This window comes from Dermacentor silvarum, chromosome 4 (genome assembly GCF_013339745.2).
Source record: "Dermacentor silvarum isolate Dsil-2018 chromosome 4, BIME_Dsil_1.4, whole genome shotgun sequence".
In the NCBI taxonomy this organism is placed as follows: Eukaryota; Metazoa; Arthropoda; class Arachnida; order Ixodida; family Ixodidae; genus Dermacentor; species Dermacentor silvarum.
In genome coordinates, this window is record NC_051157.2 from 147,580,596 (window position 1) to 147,604,255 (window position 23,660).

Genomic DNA, 23,660 nt, shown 5'->3' on the forward strand with positions numbered 1-23,660 from the left:
CACCTACTCTAACCTTTCACCTATTTAAGTATGCCGTAATTTTTTATTTCGCTATAACCAATTTTTCGCAAACAAGACTCAGTGGGCATGCGCCGCTGCATCATGGAGACTTACATAAGGACTGCGTAGAGGCCATGGCACCCCTACCTTTCTGGTACAAAAACTGCTGGAGATTTGACACGGGGCTGATGCTTGCAGATCTTCGGTCAGATGCTGTAATTGCGGTCTGCTCTAACTCGACGGCAAATGGCGGTTTAGATTCACCAGTGCGCTCATTGGGTGGCGGTTTCCATATCGGCGATTTCTGTCCATTTGATCGAACAAGTCAGCTGTGCTAAAAAGCCCCGGAAACAAAGAATTGGGCTTTTAACTAGTGGACCAAATTTAAATATTGTTGATGATGGAATACATTATACCTCAAAGAAGCCTCTTGTGATAAAAAACCGATATTTCATTGGCGTTCCCAATTGTTTTCTGAAACTATAATTTCATGATGTGAATAATCGCTCTTTCCATAGTCATGACTGTGACCTGCACGTTCAGGTTCATCTGTTCCCTACCGCCCCCCCCCCCCCCCGCGTCTTTTAGTCCCAGAGAGATAGAGAGAGAAACAACTTTTATTGAAAACGACAATTGTAAGAGGAGTTTATCTCCCCTCCCTTAGCGGCCAGGAGCTTAGGGCTTTAGTCCGAAAGAATCTCTTATCAGCATGGCCTTTTTTTAGTAGACAAAATTTGCTTTCGATCAATGTTGCAAAGGAGACACGTGCTGTTTTGCATTAGATCAACATTAAATGCTGAATACTGTGATTGTGTAAAGATGCGCAAATATACAATATTTGGCCGAACTTTCATATTGTGCCTCTTGGAGCTAATTCTGCTCTTTGGAGCTAATTCTGCTCATTACTAAGTATCATAAAAATAGAGAGCGCGTACGTTTTCTGCAAGTAATCATTTTTACCTTAAAATTACATTCAAAACGGTTGCGCCCAATGACATATTTCCTTACGCAGACACGACCTACGTTAAAGGTGGCGAGTGCGGTTTTGCAGTCTTGACTGCAAAACCGCACATGTATACTCCTACCCTATACGGGTGATAATTTTTAATTTTTACGGAATTTTGAAACAACGCCTGTGGCAGGTAGCCTATTTCTTGGCCAATTGTGCAGGATTATTCGAAGAGTCGGGCATTACCAGCACGAGAAATTGAAACACATAATCAATTAATCAGCAAAACTGCACTAATTAACTTCCTAATTATTTACTTTAGCGGCACATATTATAATTGATGAATTGTAGCCTGTGAGTTTCCAAGACGTATCCTTCCCTTGAAATGAAGCTCCACGACTGCACCAGTTTCCAGATGTTATATCTCAATGTGTGGGACGAAATGCATGGGTGCTCAACATGCTTTCGTGTTTCTGTGCACAGAACAGCGTTTTGTTATAAAAGGAAGTGGAACAACAGTGTATTCTTACGGCGAGTTTAACGGCGCATATATCCCAACTGGTGTCATTCTGCAAATTCATTCCAAGTGGATACGCCTTGCAAACTCACCAGCTACGATTCGGGAATGCAATATGTACCGTAAAGTAAAGAATTGCATTTTCTTAACTAGTTCAAGCGCACCCGAGTTCCCTTCACAGAAAAAATGCAAAGATCCTTTCCGCTGTCGAAAACACATGCTAGTCTTGACACTGAAGTATCATTGTTCAACCATAGCCTAATACAATGCAATGTCACCAAGCTATGCTGCTGCAAAACAGGGCGGAACAAAATGCAAAGCTTGGAAAACCGTACACAATTCATTGCATGGCGCACATTGCATGGCACACATTAAACAATACTGCTGCGCGACTGGCTGCAAGAGGAATGAGACGTCGCAACGCACACGTAGGGATACCTAAGTGCCCTTGATTTTTTTATGGTACCTGGATGCGCATCGCCAAATTTGCAACAGTTGCATGTTTTTAGTGCAGTTGCCAGCGGAACATGGCAGTGGTAGCCTGAGCCCATGTTTTCTCGGCTTTCAGAGAACAGTGCGTGGCTTTGTCCCCTCGCGGGCAAGCGAAAGCTGCAACGCGCTTCTGCTGAAGTGCATTGTGCATACAGTACGATATGTCCTATGAAAAAAAGAAAGCACAAGAACCACTTGAGGGCTGTTCGTAGTAGTTTCTGCATAACAATTTTATTTTGGGAAACGGGTAATGAAGTCAGCCGTTTATGCTGAAATGCCGTTAATATATCTGCTCATTGCTACGTGTTTTGTTTCAAGTGTTCTAGGTGAGTAAAAACGCTCTGTGGCAGCGCCAAATTACAAGCGTCACCATTATTAATATTTTAAATGATTTATATCATAGAACTTCGCGGATATTATCAACTATTAGCTAGCAGACGCCACAATCTTTTCAAATTCTTAACTTTTTTGTGCGCATAAGCTTGAGGATTGCCGGGATACTGGCTTGCTGCGTGTACTTAGAAGAGAGCACAAAAGAATTACCTCACATCCAACTTCGATTTCCGTCTTTCAAAAATACTTGAACAGCCGAAAAATGATCATCGCCTTGACCTTAAGCAGTCAGTTAGGAACACGTCAATAGCAAGGACAATACAGTGCACTTGAATAAGGGGTCTATTACGCATGTCTTTCAAGACCTTAAACATGTTCCCACCATATGGAAGTCTTGGAAAGTTGTAATTGGGTAGACGAAGCAAATAAAATGGAAACCTGGATTACCTGACATCTTGTGTGTACGCTTATGTAGAGGCTTACGTAGAGGATACGATAAAGATAGGAGACGAGGATAGGTGACTTGATGCGAAGCTCTAAATGCCAGCCACGCTGTTGGAGAGAATGTTTTTACTGCATAGCTGCACAAAATTTATTCCACGCCAGAGGAGCATCGCGCTCAACCTTCCCCAGCCCAGCCAACGCTCTGGGCGACTAAAGGCTCATACGGGGACAGACAAAACACACTTCAGCAATCCCTAAACACAGTCGAATCATACACAAAACATGCCGGCATGAAATGCGCACCGAGCAAATCAGAATACATACATATTCGACCACCAAGAACCCAAGCCAACGGAGCTCCGCCGTTACAACTACTTCTAGACGGGGAACCGATCCGAAAAGTCCAGCAGCTACGAGTGCTCGGAATGCATATACAAGAAACGGGCAGTGCCGGCATCGCCCTGTCCACACTCAAGCGCACAGTTCGCAGTGTTACTAGCCTCATTAACAGAATAGCACGTAGCAGAGAGGGAATGACGGAGACAGACACCATGAAATTAGTACAGGCCTTCGTCATAAGCACAATCACTTACGCTCTTCCTTTCCAAGCGGCCCGACAAACTGACATCGACCAAGCAAATCGACTGCTCCGAATTGCCTGCAAGGCGGCACTCGGCCTGCCCAAAAACATGAGCACTGACCGTCTCAGCGAGCTGGGCATGATGAACACATACGAAGAACTCGCCGTGGCCACACTCATGGCCCAGCGCGAAAGACTAAACGCAACACCCCAGGGGCGCTCCGCGCTAACACGACTACGATACCCTCTAACGCCACAGTTCTGCGGAGACGAGACCATACTTATGCCACCTGATCTACGAACAAGAATCCATGTGAACCCCATCCCACGTCACGTGTACCCTCACTTCCTCGTGAAACGGCGACAAGCCCGAGCAGCCATCCTGCGCAAAAGGCAGGAGGATGCAGACACATACTTTATTGACGCGGGCTTATACCCCAGAGCTGAGACAGCGACTCCTACTTATGTGGCTGTCGCGACAAACCGGGGGAGACCAATCGTAGCAGCGTCCGTACGCACGACTTCAAGTGCCATGGCGGAATCCGCGGCCATAGCCCTAGCCATCCGAGACGCTGAGGCCAAGAGCCAGTCGGCTTATATACTCACAGACTCGCAAGACGCCTGCCGACTCTTCCTTCAGGGAGTTCTACCGGCAGGGGTCCTTCGCATATTAGGACCAAGCCTCCAAATGGACCACGGGATAACCTGGTGTCCCGCGCACACCGGAGTCGAAGGCAACGATCGGGCGGATCGTCTGGCTCGAGGTATAACAGGCCGAGCCGCGATACATACCGCTCGAACGGACGCCTCTCCGACACCCGGCAGCACACCGAGAGACATACTTGAGGCACAACGACTAGGAAGACGAACCAAAGCTCCACCTCACCCCAAGCTCAACAGGCGAGGGACTGGCGCCGAATACAGACAAACACCTACCCACACTTACTGCACACAATATTTCCTAACAAACACAGCGACAGATGTCCATCGTGCGACTCCACCCCGACACTAGAACACATCAATTACCAATGCACGCAGCGTCCGGCAGACGCCGTCTCGCCGCTACTTGACGATACACTACCCGCCGTATTCAAGAACACAGCTTAAGTTGAAGCCCATGCTTTACTTCATCTGGGGGACGCCTGGCGTGAATGTGCCCAGGACACTCATTGCGTTTCCTCCGGCGCGTTCACGACAGGCGTCTTATAATTCAAGTCAAGCATGGGCTTCAACTTAAGTTGCGTTCTTGAATACGGGCCTTAGCAATTGGTAGTGGGAGGCACGACTCTCCGAACTGGACTTGAGAAGCCAATTGGCGACCCTCGACCAGGCCCGGCGCGCCGCAATAGCCAGTGGGGCCCTGGAAGAGGGGCTTCACCCACAGTGACCAAGCACAATCTTAATTTAAATAAAGTTGTTTCTCTCTCTCTCTCCCAGCGAATTGCTGGAGCCATTTGTGCTGCCCAAGAACGCTTATAGCACAACGAAGTACGACGGCTTCTAAGAATGAAGAGAAGTGCTGTAGACCGAGGGGCATACCTAGTGCGGTGCGTAGTGCATCGGTGTCATGCATGACGACGCAGGCATCGTTCAGCTCTCACCAAAGACAAGCACGGCGGCGAATGATTAGAAGCATAAGGCCAACTTCTCGCCAACGAGAAATAGCGGCCAGGACCCAGATGTTTAGAGCTACACGTTCCCTGTTGTGTGCAACCTGTGTGATCGCTTGAAAGGAAACTACATGAGATAACTCCGGAGAGTTACGCATTTGATAGCGGTGATTTTTCGGAATAACCCGATGCATGACTGTGCTCAAGGCACCTCGCACGTATCCAGTTTCTCTGCTCCAGAAAACTGCGGGAACGATTTAGTACTAGCACGCTGTCGGTTGGGTGCATGCTTCCGTATGCGTTGCATAAATCTAATATAATGTATTGTTTCAGTGAACATTATTTGATGCATCCTAATTTACTCAGTAGATACTAAACATAGGCACTATACTGTTTACGCTTTTTGTAATCTCTGGTGTCCATTGTTTTTTTCAGAGAGGTGTTGATTTCCACGTACGATGTTTGTGTGTACTTTGGCTATTATTAAATTTCCATACCTATTTAATAAAGTTCCTTGTCTGTCTGTCATACCAGGCAGCTCAATGTTCTGATGATAAATTATTTGTTTGCTATTTCAAAAACGTTGCCGCGGTGAAAATACCTTCTTCTTTGTCATCACTCTATTAACTAATATCCATGTGGTACTTGATAGCCTATGATAATTTAATGTACTCAATATTGGGGCGCCACACATTTAGATGACGTGAAGAAGACCCATTAATGTTTACAGGATGCAGCGGTTCTGCCGTAGTGTTATTAAATATAAATGTTATTTTTTTTTATATAGCGACAGCAGGATATAGTTTTGTTTGTTTCTGCATATCTAGTATTTAGTTGTTGCTGACATGAGTTCACTTGACTGTTTTATTTTTTCGTAATCTTTCTGTCAACAAAATTCTAGGCAAGGACTCCTACATCGTAGTTCTATCGGCAGACGCTTCTCGTATATTATTATTATTAGTCATCATCATCACCAACAGCCTATTTTTATGTCCACTGCAGGACGAAGGCCTCTACCTGCGATCTCCAATTGCCCCTGTCTTGCGCTAACTGATTGCATGCAATAGGCTCAAGGAAATAAAAAGCGAAGCGTTCTTTATATGTCTGCAACATAACAATGTTCGGTAGTTCGTTTGTGTGTTATTCAGTAAAGACGAAATAAATCTGGGCGCACTATTTTTGCGTGAGCTTATGCGTTCGATGCAACCGAAAGGTATTGCGCGCTGCGCGCTGCCAACAACAACTAGACTTTTTACAAGCCTCCATACTGCCCGCTTGACATCACGCACTTAGTGCGATAGAGTTAGCCGCCACCGGCGGAGCTGCGTGTTTTCTTCGTGCGTTGTGGCTGGATTGTATTGAGCAATACCACAAACCGCAGTGGTAGTAGCTAGTGGGGTGATTAAGGAATTTCAAATACAGAGAATAAAGAGGCAGGGTTGGTTGAAAGAAAAATAAAAAGCTAATTATTTATACAAAGAATATTTCAGCGGTTGCTCAGCTCACATATTACACACACGCACTTGAAACTTCACAGTCACCTAAATAAATTTTATTATTGCGATAGCAATTATATGGACACTCCAAAGCAGATTTCTGCCGTCGGCGTCGCCGTCGTCGTCGTCGCCGTCGCCGTGAGGTTCTGTATGACGTCAATGGAGATGAAATCGTCGCCGCGCGCCGCCAAACGCTGTATGTGCGTTTGAAAGGGCGCGAGGGACGCGCGCTTTCACGGGGAGTGAACGCACGGCGGAGAACAAACGCGCGTTCTGTGCCGTGCTCCCTTGAGGGCTGCAGAAGTAGGCGTCTCTTTCCTCCTTTACAATCACCATATATGTAGATCAAACGCGCCTTCTTCTGACGCACGAAAGGCCGTGGCCGGGGGGGGAGGGGAGGGGGAGGCAAGGGAGCGGACGTTTAGCTGCGGCACCAAGTGCCTATTTATATCAGAGGCTCCGTCAACAGTCACCTACGCCGCACGCATTTTGTGCGAACGCGGGCAAAACGCCGATGGCGTCGACAACAGTTCTGCGTGTTGCCGGTGCTGCTGCATGTCCAAGTTTATACAGCTGATAAAGCTACTATCATTACTCCGTATAGCTCTCTACAAATTTGCTATCGCAATTGATGCTTCGCCTTTCAGGCGAAACTGCGACAACTTTTTTTACAACACGATATCTGTCACGTATACAACAGAATTGGGCCACGTTCACCTGATATTTCAGAATCAATAATAAGGACTTGTTCTCCATGACAGGAAATGAATACGCCGGAAGTTTCAGTGAACACTTTCTAAAATTCTTAAAAATTGCCTGTGGCAGATACCACAAGTCTAGTCCTTGAGCTAATCTACGCGAACGGGCGAACATTACTTACACGATAAATTTGAATGCATAATCGACTAATTATCAAAGGTGCACTAATTGAGTTTTTAACGAATTACCTCATGGCACATAGTGCATAACAGTTTGGTGGAGGTGCGGGGTACACCTCGTAACGCCGGAGCCTACGCTGCTGCAACTACGCCGAAGCCGTCGACTTGCCGGATATTCGCCACCTGACATGACATCTGACATGCATGAAGAAGCCTGCCAGATTCCTCAAGACTCTTACTCCTCTCCGAGGCCAACGCCTGGTGTTTTGTGGATGTACTGCTACCACGTACCACTCACTTTCGGAGGAAAAGCCAGAGCAGACGTCGACGAGCGGCTCAAGAACTACCGAAGGGTGAGCCAGTCTAACAGTTGGGACTGAATCGCACAACTGTCCAATGTTGTGTGTTCCGTTACCGACACAGCGCTCGTCTGGTACGAGAGCCATGAAGACATGCGCACTTCATGGGAGCTTTTCGGCCTGGAGCTCAAAGCGTGTTTTGGAGACTGCAGTGCAAAAAAGAAACGCGCTGAACAGACGCTTTCGTAAAGGGCTCAGGTTCCCGACGAGATCTATACTACTTGCATTGAAGAAGTGTTAAAATTGCGCCAGATAGTCAACTCTTGATTCTCCGAAGATGATAAAATTGGACATACGTTGAAAGGAGTAGCTGAAGACGTTTACAATTTTTTTGATCGGCAAAGAAAGTTTGGGTTTCGTGTTTGACGTCATTCGGCACTGCAGAAGTTTTGAGACGCTGAAGAGGCAAGGTAAGACACTGAAGTTTGGTCGCTTAGCTAACATCACAATGGTGGCGAGTTTAGATACGAGCCCGTGTATTGCCCTTCCGTCAACCATCCGGCAGACTGTTCGCAAGGAGTTGTTCCACCGAGAAGAGAGGTGCCGCGGCATACCCGGCATCAATGCTGCGTACTCACCACACGAGATTACAAACACAGCCGATTCAATCGCGCGGCAGTCGACGGTTCGCGCAGCGACTGTTGAGTAGAGATCTACCCTCAGACGAGAGGAACCAGGAGCTATCAAGATTCTGACTACGACCAACGCCCTCACCGAACGCACTCCTACCGCCGGCCGATGCCAACCCATGATGAATGTGAGCCACTTGCTGGCTATGCGGTCGACACCAACCTGCCTGACTGCATTCAGGAGCATCGACACTTTCTACCTCTGCCGATGTGTTTCCGATGAGGTGTCGCGGGTCATATAGCGAGGTTTTGCAATCAACGTCCAACAACGTGCAATGGTCGATCCAGGTTTTCAACAAGGACCACATTTTTCACGAGAACACCTCAACTGCCGTACAAATCTTGGCCAGCTGGCGCTCCCCCCGGCAATAATTACTTGCAGGGTAGCTTCCGCAGTCGCTCAGCGGCGTCTGACATGACTTTGGTGCCACCAACACTTCTCGTGAACCGCGTTTGCCTCAATCTCCATCACCACTGCGACGCTCCGCCTCACCTTCGCCACCGGAAAACTAGCTGGCACCGCCGATGGTGGTGAGGTCTCTCGACACTCGCTATCGACAGAAATGACCCTTTAGTTTTATTGCGATAGCAATTATATGGACACTCAAAAGCAGATTTCTGCCGTCGCCGTCGCCGTGAGGTTCCGTATGACGTCAATGGAGATGAAATCGTCGCCGCGCGCTGAACGCTGTATGTGCGAGTGAAAGGGCGCGAGGGAACCGTGACGCAGCAACCACATGGTTTCGTCGTTCTTGCAGCCAAACGGGCCACACGTCCCTGGAGACCTTCTTACTCCCCACACTCTGGCTGCGCATGCGCCGTCGATACCAGGACAGCACGACGGTGCAAACGCGCCTCGAGTGGCTGTGTTATTGCAACTGCAATAATAAAGGCACTCAAGTCCTGCGCCATGTATAGCGTCATTCGTAAACTGCGATTTAGCCATAGTAGGTTCGAATAGGCTATTTTTCTTTGCAGCTGGATGTGTCACATGAAACACTTGTGCGGTTTCACTCCTTTTTACAGCGGTATATTGCAGTAGCAGCCTGAACCAATGCTGCCTCAGTGTTCAGAGAACAGGGATCGGCTTTGTCTCCTCACGGGTATGCGAAATATTCAACGTACTGCTGTTCAAGTGCATTGTGCATACAAAGCACGATGTGTCCTATGAAAAAAAAACGCAATAAAGACCGGTTGAGTGCTGTGCATGTTAGCTTGCTACCCTGTAATTTCATTTTGCGAAACGTGAAATGAAGCTAGCCATCTATGCTGAAATGCCGATGATCTCACTGCTTATTACTCTGTGTTGTGCTTCAAGCTTTCTAGGTGAGTAGAAACACTCTGCTATAGTGCGAAGTGACAAGCATTACCAGTACTAATATTTTAATTAATTGGTATAATATAAATTCGCAGAGATTACCAACTATTACCTAATAAACGCCACAATCTTTCTTGATCTCCTTCTTGTTCTGTGTGCTTATGTTTGAGGATCGGCGGGCTACTGATTTGCGGCGTGTATTTAGGAGAGAGCAGAAAGAATTATCTCGTGTCCAACTGTGTTTTCCGTTTTTTTAACACTTCAAAAGGTGAAAAAATGGTCGTCGGCTTGACCTCAAGCAGTCAGCTAAGACAACATCAATAGCAAGAACGATACGGTGCGCTTGGAGAAGCGGTCTATTACGTGGGTCTTGCAGGACCTTAAACATATCCCCATCACATGAAAGTCTCGTAAAGTTGTAATTTCATAGAAAAAGCAAATTATATGGGAACCTGAATTAGCTGACGTCATACGTGTACGCTTATATAGAGGCTCATGCTGAGACCTTATTATAGGAGAATGAATGCGAATCTACAAATGCCGGCCGCGCTGTTGGAGAAAACGCTTGCACTTTATAGCGACACCAAATTACATGCACGCAAGAGGAACTTCGCGCTCAACATGCCAAGGGGGGGGGGGGGGGGGGGGGCAATTCCTTTAGCCATTGGTGATGCCGAAGCTCTCGAATTACGCAACTAGTTACGACGGCTTCAACGAACGAATAAAAGTACTGTAGACCGAAGGACAAGAGGGGCAGACCTTGTGCGGGGCAGCTGGAACCGCAAGTAGCTGTTTCGAGGAGCCGGGTGGCGGTACCATGCTTGACAACGCTGACGCTGTTGAGCTCTCACCAAAGACCAACACGCCGGCGAATGCATCAGAGGCATGAGGTCTAGATGCCGCGGATGGACACGAATGGTTCAAGCAGTTTTTTTTTTTGTATAAGTGAGCACGTACCATGTTGTGTGCAACGTGTGGGGCCGTTTGATAAGGAACATGGAAGAGGTACCTCCAGAGAGTTATGCAATTGATAGCGACAATGTTTCTCATTAAGCGGGTGGAGTGGCGGCGCTGAAAGCACGTGGCACGTGTCCCTGTGCTCTGTTCATGAACCCCATTCTTAAAGCACTAACGAGCACTGTTAACTAGCTTCCAAATAATTGGACAATTAATACCAGCGCTCTCTGTATTTAGCCTGTGTTCGCAAATACATCGCGTACATCTACTCAAATTATTGTGCACTGACGTTTAAATGGTGCAACCTAATTTCCTCTCAGTAATACATACACAGACAGGGGTAATTGGAGATCACAGGGAGAGGCCTTCGTCCTGCAGTGTAAACAATATAGGCTAATTATGATGATGATCATTATGAATACATACACACTATAATAGACACTATAATACTTACACCCTTTTAGTTCTTTTTGTTCCTTGAGACAGCTGTTCATTGCCAATTACATTTTGTTACATTTTGCTGTTATTGATGTTATCGCACAAGACATCACATTGTTCCATTGATAAATAATTTGTTCATTATTTCAACAAGTTTTTGCGGTCAAAATACCTCTTTTTTTTCCCCGTTCTCCGTTCTACTGTCTGCTATGTGGTACTTGAATTATTTCATTTCAGAGTACTCAGTATAGGAACATCACGCATACCGGTCACACAAACAAGATCCTCTATATTTCACAACATGCAGCAGATTTCCCATACTGTACCATGTATAAACAATATCTAATAATATCTAGTTCTTTAAAACAGGCAGCGAACGTTCTTGTTTTTAGCACATCTAGTAGTAAGTTGTTGCTGACATCAACTCACTGGACTGATTCATTTTTCAGGCAATCTTTCCGTCCCAAAATATGACTTCAAGTTGTCGATTATCATGTGATTCTGTTAGCCGATGCTGCAATATCATATCTGCATGCCCATACTGCTTTCAGGAAAACGAAATGCAGAAGCTTCATTTTTGTCTGGTGCAACATAACGATGTTCTCTAGTTTGTTTTTGTATGAAATCGTTTTGTATGAATGTATGCGTCCGACGCAAGTGACAGCTTGCATGCGCTATACGCATGGTCACCCTAATCAAGGCCTGTGGTGATCCTGAGACTGGCATCTGCCGTAGCGGAAGATGGAGGTGTCGTCACTCTTAGCGGACGGAGAACGAGCATATTCGTGCTCCCTAGCCTATGCCGGTTCACTCAGCGATGTGGTTCTTCAGTCTGACGCACCGAAGGCACTGCCAATTCTTTGTCCGTTCGGCATACGATGTAAACACTGCTTTTTTTTTTCTTAAATGCGAAGTGTGTCAACATTATCATACTCACAGATGCGTGCATGATATATGACATGTGCGCATCACATGCGTATCCTGTGTGATATATGCGCATATGCGCCACCGAGTGTGACCAACAGTCTAGGGGAATAGTAACGTATCGATATTCGCACGAAGCCGTGCCCCAGCTTCCAATGTGCACACCGAAAGAACTCTAGTTGCCCATTTTAAATCGCTCAGGCCATTAATAAAATATGAAAACAGTTTCCTTTGTCCTAATTATTTGGTCCTTAATTTGAACTTGTTGGTAGCTAGATCTTGTTGGCTCCGCTAGGTCTAGACAGAGAGAGAGATTTCATTGAAAGATAGCAGGAGAGGTCGGCCTGAGCTAGTCTGCTCAAACCTGCTACTATGCACATGGGTAAGAGGGGAAGGGGGACAAAAAGTCACAAGCCTGCGCGGCACACGCAACACAGTCACAGCGTAAACTGTTGGAGCGGCTCAAGAGTAGCTTCAATTTCGGCATTAGGCACACCAGGGTTTTCGCGACAAAGTGTCTTCGCCTCGCTTTGACGAGAACTATCTGAATTGCCCGTGCGGCGTCGACGGCGAGCTGCGGCATGTTTTCATCTCTGCACAGCAGTCATGCTGAGCCCGATGATGCCTGGTTGCAGCCGCGCACGTAGCTCTGCGATTCGCTTCTTCAGCAGCGGTTCGTACCTTGCGGGGAGACGCCATAGCGTGTACCGAAGAGGTATCCAGAATACGTGGCGCACATCTCACATCGGAATCGCGTTGATTGCGCGCCTCGTCTGAATCGCACCTCGTCGTCTGCGCCTGCGCACGCTGCGTTTGCAGGCGCCTTAACTAGATGGCGCCACCATACTGACAGAGGCTCGGGTAGCCTGCGCCTGTGGGCCCGCCTAGGGAGCGTTTATAGGGCATTTTTCCGCTGCCCGATAGCAAGCGCTTTCGTGCCTCAGTGGTAGAGTATCTGGCTCCCACGCAGCGGGCGCGGGTTCGATCCCAGCGCGAACCGGGTACTTTTTTAGCATTTCCGGCGATAGCGGTTACGGTCCCCAACGACGATAGCGGAGGCGGCGGTGGCGGACACCATCGCGAACCGAAACGGCTATTGGAATGAGCCAATAACCGCTTACCCTGTAAAAGACGGGATGAGTGGTGATGACGGCCAATTAGAGAGAAGGATGCTAGATGTACGATCTTCCAGCACTGCTAACGGCACGGGGCTACATCGATCTTGTGGAAATGCTAGAGAACATCCATCAATGAAAATAGTTGGGTATCTTTTCAAGTGACCACTGACGCAAGGCAAGGTCTCTGCTAGACCTAAACTCGGTTGACCGGCATCACCTGAAACGTGATGTTGGTGATTCAGGGAGCAGAAGCTAGCGCATTTAGACATTTAAAGCTTCTTTCAAATCACTTGGAACACGTCTAAACACATAGACAAATTGAGTCGCTGCTGTAATCGAGTTGTCTGTGCAACATTTGCAATCAGCTGCCTATAGCACCGAAAGCGGTTGAATAACAGTCGGCATTTAGCTTTTTAGTGGCACGAGCGTCGAGTGACACTCTTATTTCTTGGGCAGCACTTCCGGTTTACCTCCTGAGACGAGCGGGGATGAAATTCAACATAAATCAGAAAAAATATTAAAAAATATGATCATCAACCTATATTTATGTCTACTCGCAGGAAGAAAGGCCTCTCCCTGCGATCTCCAATTACCCCCGTCTAGCGCTTGGAAATTTTATAACTTCATCACTCCACCTAGTTTTCTGCTGTCCTCGACTGCTCTTCCCTTCTCTTGGTATTCAATCTGTAACTCTAATGGTCCAGCGGTTATCCATCCTACGCACAACATGGCCTGCCCAGCTCCATTTTCTCTGTTAATATCAATTATAATATCTGCTATCCCGGTTTGCTCTCTGATCCACGCCACTCTCTTTGTGTCTCTTAACGTTAGGTCTAACATTTTTCGTTCCAATGCTCTTTGTGCAGTCCTTAACTTGTTCTCGAGATTCTTTGTTAACCTCCAAGTTTCTACCCCATATGTTAGCACAGGTAGAATGCAATGATTGTACACTTTTCTTTTCAACGACAGTGGTAAGCTCCCAGTCAGGATTTGGTAATGCCTGCCGTATGCACTCCAGCCCAATTTTATTCTTCTGTAAATTTCTTTCTCATGATCTGGCTCCCCTGTGAGCAATTGACCTAGATAAAGGTATTCCGTTACAGACTCTAGATGCTGACGGGCGATCCTGAATTCTTGTTCTCTTGCCAAGCTATTGAACATTATCTTTCTCTTCTGCATATTCATCTTCAACCCCACCCTTACACTTTCTCGGTTAAGGTCTTTAACGATATGCTGTAATTCGTTCCCATTGTTGCTGAATAGGACAATGACATCTGCGACCCGAAGGTTGCTGAGATATTCGCCGTTGATCCTCACTACTAAGCCTTACAATTCCTAATTACAAATAATTAGCTGAGACGAAATTCAAAATAAATCAGAAAAAAATGAAAAAATTGTATTGTGCAAAATTCATGGGTTCCATTATAATTAGTATCAGAGCATAAGTTTCGTTACAAGTTGAGTTAGCGAACTATCTGGAATTATTATGATTAATTAGGTGAGCGCTGCACTTCCGGGTCACTTCCTCAGACGGGACGGAAGGCTATCGCCCTATGATGACGCATGGCTGTTGGTCGCATCGTTGCCGGCCTTGTATTATACTGCTTTTTCAGAAGCGCACCCTCACCTTTTCAAACGATACCCGACTCAAAGCTCCGTCAACATCATAGTCAAGGTGGAGGGCTGAGTGGCGCAGCCTCCAAAAATACGGAGAACAATCTGGGGCCATATAACGTAAAACTATTTCATCATGATCTTATTTCAATATCATGGAGTCAACTTGACGTAACCGCCGACGCATTCATCGTGCGGTGACCCGCAGCGTTGTTTTACCAGCCAAATTAAATGCTCTCCTCGTGTATAAGAAGCAAACTTTTGTTTGCTTTCAAAGCGAATATCTTTGCCTACTTATACAGATTTTCACCGTCTAATTGGCTGACAAGAGGCAAGAAGTGCACAGAAGTGGAGAGACATTCGCCGGAACCAATCTGGCTCAGTGAAAGTAGATAACCGGTTGAGGGAAGTAGTGCCGGTATTGCAATTGGTTCGCTTCTCCTTGCTCTGCTTGGAACGACTGGGCAAAAATCGAGGCTGCCAGCAGTGAGGGGTTAGAAATGCCCTAAAACGGGTAGTCAGCGAAGAAGAGTTGGCAGTTTTATGCCGTATGTACTTTTCGGTTGTTTCGGTAAATTTCGGCAGACACCATGTTGGGATGACTGTCGATTAGCATCGAAGCAATGACGCGACAAACCATAATCCCACAGCCGAAATGTGTCTTTTATGAGGCATGTACTGCTACCACCGGGGGAAAGAGGAGGCGGGGGGGGGGGGGGGGGGGGGGCTTCACGCTTCCATCGGGATACATTGCATCAGCTAGTGGTGCCGCAGCTAAGTCCGCACATGGCGCGTGCATAAATATACATTCAGACATGATTGTGTGAACATACACGACGCGGATTCGATAAAGTCCAGCACCAGGCAAACTTTGAAGTATTGTTACTTAGTTTGTTTTTTTTCTGTCGTTTAATGGTGGCACGTACCCAGTCGCTCATACCCAGCGACTAAAGTTGGTCTCGATGATGTTCATTTGAGAGCGGCGCTCTCCACAACGAATACACACGTCTACCCGACGTCTCATTGCAGTGAGGGTGAAGAACGCAAGCTTGTGATCAGACAGACGACATATTCAAATCCCAACAATAGCGGCGACTGCAGTCGTCGGCCATCGAATTAACTCAAGGCTCAAGTGCGCTCACTATTGATGCAGTACTAGTACTACAGTCTAGACTATAGTTGGTGGTGATGGTGTACCTATACAGCAGAGCACTTGTATCTCTCTCGGCGCGTCAACAATCTGATCACAGAAGCCTACTTTGAAATATATTTCTTAGCACTGTTCAAGAGCTTTCAGATATTGTAAACGCTTCTACAGCCGCGGCACAAGTTGATAACAGAAATAGTTCATTGAAATAAGACACCACAAAAAGTGGAACCACACGTAGCAATATATATTAATGAAATGTATTACCAGCGAACTTCTTTAGAACCTTGCATATAAACATTTTGCTGCTAGCGAAAATAAGCAGGAAATTAACTAGTAAGTATTATGCTAATGGGGTAGGCGGTGGCAGAGAAAAGAGTAGTAAATGGAAACTTGGAGACGCAGTAACAGATTTCAGATGTGAAGCTTTACTCAACTAGAAAGATGAGAAGTAATTTTTTAATACATATAAAAAGACAGCGCCCTGAAGCTGGAAGATAGCTCAGGGTCTTCGAGAACGCATAATTGCAGAATATTTTTTTTTACATCTGGACGATTGACTTGTGCATAGCGTGTAAAAATCATGCAGAAACAATAAAGATGTCATGGTGGAATGTCCGTGTATCAATACAGCAAATCCTTACGCCTACTCGAGACTGTAGTGTTAGGGACAGTAGGGTAACCTAGTTGATTGTGCGGTGATCGGTAGAAGATTGGTGGATGCAGAGAAAGAGAAAACGTGCAATGAAGCGAACTACTAACATTTCTGAATATAATTTCTGGGGTTTGGCGTGCCAGAACACGATGTGATTATGAGTCACGCCATAGTGACTCATATTAATTTCGATCACCTGCGGTTTTTCGAACCTGCAGCCAACGCATGATACACGAGGCTTCTTTCATTCTTCCGTCACAGAATGCATCTGCCGCGGTCTAGATCGAACCGGTAGTCTCGTGCTCAGCAGGGCAATCCATTACGAATGACGCAGCTTAGTGCATAAAAAATCAAACATCTAGTTACAGTAGAAGCGGTAAAGATTATCAGTTCTGTCAAACTGCCATCACCCTTTTGAAAGACAGGGGGGGGGGGGGGTGAGGGGGAGGAGAGGTAAATAAATCATCATTATTTCAGCTGTAGCCGCCAATCATCATTGCAGCTGTAGTCATCATCATTGCAGCTGTAGCCGCCACGTGACGACCCTGACCGTGGTTGTTGTTTTAAATGATGTCATGATAATATAGGTCGGTGTATATTCCATCATTCCTCTTTCAGCGGCATTCAGGATCAGGACATGCCACACAACTGGCTATGGATGCGTGCCGTTCAACCAATGCCCTCCACGGTATTGGGCGCCTCGCTCTGGCTGCGGGTGTGGCTCTATTTGCTGCAACCTTGGTAAGATGCATCAATATTCGCGAATCCCTGACACCTAAAGCCGTTACCTCAGCAGAGTTTGTTACAAGTAGTACATTTTACCTCTGCATTTTTAGTACATAAAACTTCGACCGTGTACAGGGTGTCCCAGCTATCATGCAGCACGATTTAAAAAAAGAGGAACGGCGTTACACGGAGCAAACCTAGTGCGTATTGTTACCAGTACAGTGGAGTAGCCGCCAGTAATTTTTTTTTGTTACTGAGATTGAATTAGGTAATTGTAATTAATTATATAACTCGATAAGTACTGTCCTAATTATCGAAGTGTCAACGAGAAAGTTGTAGAGCAACATGAAAAACTCCCGATAAAGCGTTCTGTGCTCAATACGTGCTACATAAATGTGTTTTTCGAAGTGTGAATCAAGCCCGCGAATACACGCAGAATTGCCGCGCGACTGGCCGCTCGAGGCAATTCTACGACACCACCCTTCCTTCCCCCTCGCCCCAGCTCACGATCAAACGAAACGAACACCAACACCTTGCCATTTCCAACCGGTTGCAGGCTAATGCCTTGAGCAGAGTTCTTTTTCGTAACCGCTGGTGCCACGGCGTGCGGGAGTGTAGTTTGATTTCTCATTTGAGTTATTCATTTAACCACATGGTTTATGAGGAGTTACCATGAGGAACCAACATGAGAAGCCGCTCTTTGTATGTTTCGGGCGAAGAGGGTAAACCGGGGAAAATATAATTACACCGGGCATAGCGCGCTGACAATAACTGAATGTGATATTTAGGAAGCAATAACAATTTTGCTATCGGGAGTCGCCCATTGAATTCAAGTGAGTGAGTCAACTTTAATAAGTATCCGGCAAATTTATGGCCTGGGTCTAGGCCGCGCCGGGGGCAGCAGAGAGACCCTGTCTCTCGGTAGCTTCCCGGGCTTCCTGGATGGCCCAAAGTTGGTCCTGAAGATCAGAGCTAGTCAGTGCGGTTCTCCACCGCACCCTTAGTTCATCCGGGGGGACTGCAATTCTCCTCTGAACTATTTCACAATCCCAGAGCATGTGTTCTAGGGTGGCTACTCTATCATTACAAAACTTACATTTGGCCTCAGGGTATAAATCTGGAAACATGCAGTTAAGATGTACCGGGTTCGTGTAGGTTCTAATTTGAAATCGCCTCCAGTCAACCGCCTGAGACCTGTTTAATTTTGGGTTAGGAGGTGGATATATGCACCTCGACTTTCTGTAGAATTGGGTAATGTCACTGAATGAGAAAAGTCTAGCCCTATCCATCCGTTCCATCTCCTCCTCGGCCAGAGCCCCCCCTAGTCGGGCGCGGTTAGTGAGTCCTCGCGCAACACGATGGGCAGACTCGTTAAGGTTTGGGTTGGCGGTGTATTCGCAGTCTATATGGGCTGGAAACCAGATGATTTCCTTGTCGTAATATTCCTCAGATGATATAAGTTTGGTTTCACTGTTTAGAATTTTTGCAGCTTCAACTGATATCCGTCCTCTGGCATAATTTCGTATAGCCGATTGAGAGTCGCTAATAATGTATCTATATTTGGGAGAAGCGATAGCCAGAGCGATGGCAACCTCCTCCGCAACCTCAGAGACACTGGTTTTGATTGAACACGTGCGTACGCTTTCTTGCTTTGTATTAATTGCTACTGCTGTAAATGCTGGGTGATTTGAATATTCCGCGGCGTCCACGAACAGCGCTTCCTCATCATTGCCATAGGCTTTGAGTAGAGTTTTAGCTCTGCTCGTTCTCCTGCGCTGATTAAATTCCCGGTGCATATTTTTCGGTAAATTGTGGATTTTAATCCTGCTCCTGATCTCTCTGGTCAACGTAACCTTCGGTCCTTGCTGGTTATGGTAATTTATTCGTAATTTGTCGAGTACACTTCTGCCAGTCCGGCTGCTGGCGAGTCTTTCCAGCAGAGCTATCTGCTGAGCTTCGATCAATTCTTCTAAGGTGTTATGCATGCCCAGCTGCATTAATCTCTCTGTACTGGTGCTGTCGGGCAAGCCTAGGGCCTGCTTAAAAGCTTTCCTTATGAGCGTATTGATTTTGTCCTTTTCTGCCTTGTACCAGTTAAGGTACGCAGCTACGTAAATGATGTGGCTTATCACAAAAGATTGAATGAGCCTAACAATGCTAGCCTCTTTCATTCCCTGATACTTGTTCGTGATTCTCCTAATCAGCCTAATAGCGTTAGTGACCTTGGTCCCGAGCTTTCTAAGGGTTTCGCCGTTAGTTCCTTTAGACTCAATATTGAGTCCCAGGACCCCAATTTGTTCAACGATGGGCATGGCCCCGCCATTCTTTGTACGAATGTGTATCTCTTCGTACTCTCTCTCTTTGATGTACCCCTTGTGCGGCCTGCCCTTGAGGGTGGGTCTGTAAAGGAGAAGCTCTGATTTCTCTGGGGAGCATTCAAGCCCCGTGCCTGTAAGGTACTCCTCTACTTTACATACCGCTTCCTGTAATTTCTGTTCTATCTCTCCATCACTGCCTTGCGAGATCCATATGGTAATGTCATCCGCGTACAAGGAATGATTGATTCCTTCGATGTCTTCGAGCTTTTCCGGCAATCCTATCATAATGAGGTTAAAGAGCATGGGAGATATCACGGAGCCCTGAGGCGTACCCGAACTGCCCATGTCCCTCACCTCTGACTTGAGTTACCCCATCGTGAGGGTAGCCTTCCTATTCGTTAGGAAGTCTCGGATGTAATTGTACGCCCTTTCTCCGAGGTTTAGATGGCTGACCTGACTGAGTATCGCCGAATGTGCTGCTTTGTCGAATGCTTTCTTGAGATCCAACCCTAATATAGCTCTGGTGGACCTCGTTTTACTGTGTAGTATTTGATGCTTGATTTGCAGCATAACGTCCTGAGTAGAAAGACCAGCCCGAAAGCCCAACATAGTATTTGGATATATTTCGTTTTCTTCCAGGTAATTGTTTACTCTTATAAGGAATGCGTGCTCCATAAGCTTTCCTGCGCAAGAGGTGAGAGATATGGGCCGCAGATTTGAAATATTAATTGGTTTGCCAGGTTTTCGAATAAGTATGACCTGGGCTTCCTTCCACTGTTGTGGTATAGAGCCCTTCGTCCAGCATTCGTTTATGTATATCGTGATATTCTCTATTGCCTGATCATCCAGGTTTTTTAGCATCTTGTTATTAATCCTATCTGGTCCCGGGGCAGATGTCGTATTGAGTTTTTGCAGCACTGCTCTAATCTCTTGTCTAGTCCTCATCCAAGGACACATTAGGGTTTCCTTTATATCGCCTATGCTCGACTATTGGGTTGGAGGGAAGGTATGTAGCGCTTGCCTCGGCGATGAGTTCATCTTCCTTCCCTTTGTGTCCGTGCAAAAGTTTTCGCAAGTTATGTTTTTGAGATAGTTTTTGATTGTCTGGATCTAACGGGTATTTGAGTATACGCCACGTCTGGCCAGCAAAAATCTGACCATCCATAGCATTGCAGAACTCATCCCATTGTTGTTTGCATAACTGTTTGCTATGCTCTTCAATCTTTTTGTTTAACTCAGCTATTCGCTTACGTAGACTCCTATTGTACTTTTGTTTACGCCATCTATGTTGTAAAGACTGTTTCGCCTCCCACATATGTGCGAGCCGACTATCAATCTTCTCTACCGGTTGGTCCGGCGTGGTAGTGTGAGTGGCTACGCTTACGTCTTTGATGACGTCTCTAGCCCATTCTATGTTTTCGATCGGCTCTTGCTTCCTGTCGTCTCTTATTTTGCGAAACTTATCCCAGTCGATCCATTTAACGGCTTTATTATTTTCGGCATCTACGGTTTCTTCGATCTTGATTTCTTTAATTAATTCAAATGCTGAGAACTTTTATTCATAATGAAATTTAGTTAACTACTTCATTAGTACACAAAATTAATTCTATTGACGCAAGCGACTAATCACCGAGCATGGTAGATCGAATAATCGTATATTGTAAAAAGCTTTAAAGGGCCCCTAAACGACCTCAGATATTTTTTGAACATTGCAAGTAAACAGGCGCATCGAGTTCAAATTGCCGTCACGATCAACGATGCCAAACGCTGCAGCGCTACGCGCCGCGGGCGTGCCACAAAACCAAAAAAAACAATGCCGTCCTCCTCCCCTCGCCTTTCCGGTAACCCCAGCGGTCGTCATGATGTCAGCAGGGGGATTCTGGTGATGTCAACGGCGGAAACAATGTCCATTGGTCGAACAAGAACCTACGATTTCCGGTTTGTCTGCTAGCAGGTACGCGCGCTTCCTTCTCGTCCACGCCGTGTTGCTCGCTTGTTCGCGCTTGCGCATCGGTAATTACAGCCCGAAACACAAGTGCCAAATCGCTCGTGTTCCAACACAGTCATGCTTAGTGGTCTCATTAGCTGCGCGAACAGAGTGCGACAGTGTTGGCCTTTCCAGACGTGCGCGCCACACAGGGTCTACAGCGGCACGCTTCGCATAACACGCGCCGGCACCGCAACAACAGCGGGTAGCCGTGAAGCGCCGAGTTTACGTCCACGTTACCGGCACGCTAACTCGCCGCACGCCGTTTGCCATTCGCGGGCCGCCGTTCGACAGCGGTTTTGCTCGCGAGCGGCGAGATTTCCTTGCGTACGTAGAGAGGATGAGACCGGGACTCATTTGTGCGGCAGCCTCACCGCCGCTGATCGCTCGACGGCGCCGACATCGTCGCTAGGCCTTTTCCGGTTCCCTTCAAAGCTAAAGCGGACGACGCCTCGAAATGAATTACCGACGCTCACAAGCCGCAATATTTTATTATCGTTGTTATCGCTCTTCGCAATAATTATACACAAAAAAGAAAAATACGCTGATATTAGTGGCGCCGTCGGCTACGATGCGAGCACAGCCGAGCCGGTCGTCTCCCGTCGGTAGCCGAACGTTGGGTAGCCGTGCACTCAGCTGCAGCCGATGTTTTCGTTGCCGGTGGCAGAGGCGCGCAGCTTCGCGGCCGTCGATAGGCCTGTTGATCGTGCAGCGGGCGGGGCCCCGGCCGAACTGTCGTCTACTTTGGACACCTCTCGCGCGGCAGACTGGAGGCTGTATCGTCGTCCGCATATTTGCCGCTAGCATGGCTAGCGTGGACGTGGCTTAACCGGAAGTAGGCAGTGTTTTGAGAAGCGCGTTGGCGATGACGTATGTCACGTGACATTTGGAGCAGCAATCGGCGAGGAGGAGAGACCAGGCGTAGCGAAGGAAAGAGCGAAACGAGCGAGGGCCGTTTTTCGATCATCAAACGCGTGTAACTCCGCTATTACGGTACCATTTCGAAAAATTCTCGCGGCTACGTGTTCGTTGTCGACTCATGCACAACTGCAACACCACAACTAAATTTCGACCTCTGGGTGGTTTAGGGGCCCTTTAACAGCTTGGCCAATGTTAGCCGCCACACCTGTATAATTTCTTTCTTGAACTGCAGCATGTCTTTCTGGTCACAAAGTCAGCCAGCTAGGCATTTCTTTTTAGTATACCAAAAATACGTTAATACGATATTTTCTGAAGAGTATAATAATAACATATCTTTCGAATAATTAACATATCTTGACCACCTGAATAGCGCCTTAAAATTATATTATAGAAATTACAGCTACGTCGTCTTACCAATGTGAGTTCTTTTATAGATATCTCGTAAGCAATCTATTAGTAATACCTGGACAACGAAATGGTTCAGAAAGCCAGAGAACGGCAAGTCATATTAAAAATAAATATTCCTAACTATCAAACCTTTCTTTCTTTTTCGCCTTAGCTAACTCTTGTATTTCCGTACTGCGCAGGATCAATGAATGCCTGCTCTTTGGCGGGAGGAACATGCAGAGTACAGTGCACAACTAGAAGACTGACTGCCAAATGTCCTGGATTCAAGAAGTGCTGTGCCAATACGCGTCGCTAAGGAGCCTTTATTACAGCATGCAAGCGCGCCAAACGTAACTCCGTCCTTGTGCATAAAAACAGAATGAGGCATTCTCTTTACCCTTTTCTTCACACGAGCCTGAAATCAAGCATTCAATGCGCACATTCAATGAATGGCATTTTGACATTCGCTGTCAATGTATAGACTTCTTTCACGTCTTATCGGTTAGACTTCTACTTTACGCAGTCATCGCAACCTACGAAATGCAAATAAAACACTCCCATTTGATTACTAACCTACTGTTACGGAGCAGTGTGTATTTAAACAAAGAAGACTATTTCGCAACCGTAATGCTGGCCAACCTGATGTTCTACTTGCAACGCACGCTGAGGGTTTGGTTTGACGACCATGAAGACTGAGCTACGTGCAAACAGAAGCTGAAGGACTTGTTTGGCCGTCCATTCGGGCGAAAGAATGCCGCTAAAAAAGGCCTAGTGAATCGCGCGCAAACGACGATGGAATCATTCGTCGCTTATATCCAGGACGTGCTTGCTCCGTGCCGCAAGGCTGACCTGACCATCACATG

At 46.7% G+C, this 23,660-nt stretch overlaps 1 long non-coding RNA gene across 1 annotated transcript; it reads left to right on the forward strand.

Annotated features, from left to right (window-relative positions):
* Positions 1-9,473: 9,473 nt before the first annotated feature.
* On the forward strand, positions 9,474-23,193 carry LOC119448340 (uncharacterized). The gene is made up of 3 exons (XR_005191056.2): positions 9,474-9,613; positions 17,077-17,199; positions 22,998-23,193. It is a non-coding gene; the product is annotated as an uncharacterized LOC119448340 (long non-coding RNA).
* Positions 23,194-23,660: the final 467 nt, after the last annotated feature.